Here is a 2,405-nt window from a genome sequence, read left to right as displayed (position 1 = left end):
AAGAAGACATATCATAATCAAACTTTCCAAAACCAAAGACGAGGAAAGAATCCTGAGAGTTCCTCAAAAAAAAATAAAGAGTTGCCTACAAAGGAGAACCAAAAACTAAGCTCTGGTTTCTCTGCAGCAACCATGCAGGTAAGAAGGCAATGGGATGACATAGACAAAACTCTGGGGGAGAAAACAGCCAACAAGAATCAGGTATCCAGCAAAGTTGTCCCTCAAATATGAGGGAGAAATTAGGGCATTTCCAGATAAACAGAAATTAAGGGAATTTGAAATAACCTGAACAACTTTACAAAAAATACTAACAGGTGTTCTTTGGACTAAGAACCAACAACAGCAGAAACAACCTAAGATTACCATACATAACAACAACATCCAGAACTCAGTACAGATATAGAAGTATTTAAAGTAAAACAAACCTACAAGACTGAAAACAGGGAACCAGAGCTATCATTTTGTAATGCAGTCAAATATAATGTAAAAAGTAGGAATAGTGTATTTACAGAACTTCCAAATGGCAAGGAAGTCAAATAGATTTCAAGATAAAACAAACTGCTTTAAAAGGGGAAAAAATTAATAAATTATGGGGTAACCACAAAGAAAAGGAATACACCTTCATATCAAAATCAAAAAAGAAGAAAATCAAAAAGACTTAATGAACATTAAACAACAGGAATGAAAATAAAAAGAAAGCCCACAAACAAAATAACACAGTGCAGAAAATTATGTGGAACATGGAAACCAGCAGCACCACACACACACAAAAAATGTAGATAAATGACAGCAATCAATTCATACCTATCAATAATTACACTGAATGTAAATGAATTAAATGCACTAGGCAAGAGACAGAGAGTAGCAGAATAGATACTAAAACAGCATCCTTCAATATGCTGCCTACAACAGACACATTAAAAAGAAACAGACACCCTAAATGTCCATCAACAGAAGAATGGTTAAACAAACTTTGGTACATATACACTATGGAATACTATGTAGCATTGAAAAAATAGCGATGAATCTACAAAACCTCTCACAACATGGAAGGACCTGGAGGATATTATGTTGAGTGAAATAAGTCAATCACAAAAAGACAAATATTGTATGAGACCACTGTTACAAAGGTTTTCTTGATAAAAGAAGCATTCTGTGATAGCAATTGGTGGAGGAGGGGAAATTATTCATGAGTTAGAAGGTTTTTGTTGTTGTTGTTAACTGCCGTTGAGTAGGTTCTGACTCACAGCAACCCTGTACAGGGTTTCCGAGGAGTGACTGGTGAGCTTCAACTGCTGACCTTGCGGTTCAAATCAACCGTGCAGTCCAGCACATTAGCCATTATAGCCACACTAGGGTTGCTGTTGTTGTTGTTTTAAAGTGCTGTAGAGTCGGTTCTGACCCATGGCAACCCTGGGTTTCTGAGGAGTAGGTGGTGAGCCTGAACCACCGACCTTGCAGTTCAAATGGCTTTGCAGCCTGGTGCATTAACCCACCATGCCACACATTAGGACTAGGCACATGTTAACATGGGCGATGGGACAGGTAATACACAATAAGAGGGAGGTTCTCAGAGGAAAGATGAAGGCAGTGGGAGACACAAGGAGGAATGGAAGGATTAAAGGGAATAGAAGTAAATACTGCTAATTGTTGGTACATGGAGGGGATTGCAACCACATAGTGAAGCAAATTATATAATTTGTTTAATGTAAAACTGATGATCTGCTCTGTAAATCTTCACGCAATTTACAATAAAAAAAATTTCTTTAAGTATAAATATTGTATGACACCACTATTATAAAAAGTCAAGAAAAGTTTTCACATTAAAAGAAACATTCTTTTTCAGGGATGGGAGAAAAAGGAAGAGAAATTAGTAACTAGAGGATAGATATGTATTAACTTGGATGAAGATAAAGGCAATGTACAGTAAGAGGGATGCTAGCAAAAAAGATGGAAGCAGGGAAAGACATTGAGAGAAGCGCAGGAGTTAAAGGCAACAGCATTAACTACTTTTATATATACTTTCCTACAGTAAAAGTCCACCACTCATCTGTCAGTTTGACGTACTATGGTGGCTTACATGTTGCTGTGATGCTGCAAGCTATGCCACCCATATTTTAAATACCAGCAGGGTCACTCATGGAGTACAGGTTTCAGTAGAGCGTCCAAACTAAAACAAACCAGCAATAGGGAAAGGCAGACTACTTCTGAATGTTTGTTGTTATATGTGCCCTCCGGTCAGTGCCAACGCATAGTGACCCTGTATAAGGTTTCCGACAAGTAGCTGCTGACCTTGCGGTTCAAACCAACCTTGCTGTCCAGTGCATTATCCTTCAAAGCCACACCAAGACTCTGAATGTTTAGCCACTGAAAACCTTATGAATAGCAGTGGAACACTGTCAGAT

The 2,405-nt window shown here is 38.0% G+C and overlaps 1 protein-coding gene across 1 annotated transcript in view; it reads right to left on the bottom strand.

The window, feature by feature from the left end:
• Positions 1–2,405, bottom strand: part of PSD2 (pleckstrin and Sec7 domain containing 2) — a 48,125-nt gene that overhangs the window by 17,666 nt on the left and 28,054 nt on the right. The window lies entirely within an intron of this gene.

The sequence above is a fragment of the Chrysochloris asiatica genome, unplaced genomic scaffold (genome assembly GCF_000296735.1).
Source record: "Chrysochloris asiatica unplaced genomic scaffold, ChrAsi1.0 scaffold00087, whole genome shotgun sequence".
Lineage (NCBI taxonomy): Eukaryota > Metazoa > Chordata > Mammalia > Afrosoricida > Chrysochloridae > Chrysochloris > Chrysochloris asiatica.
This window is presented reverse-complemented; position numbering and strand designations above follow the sequence as displayed.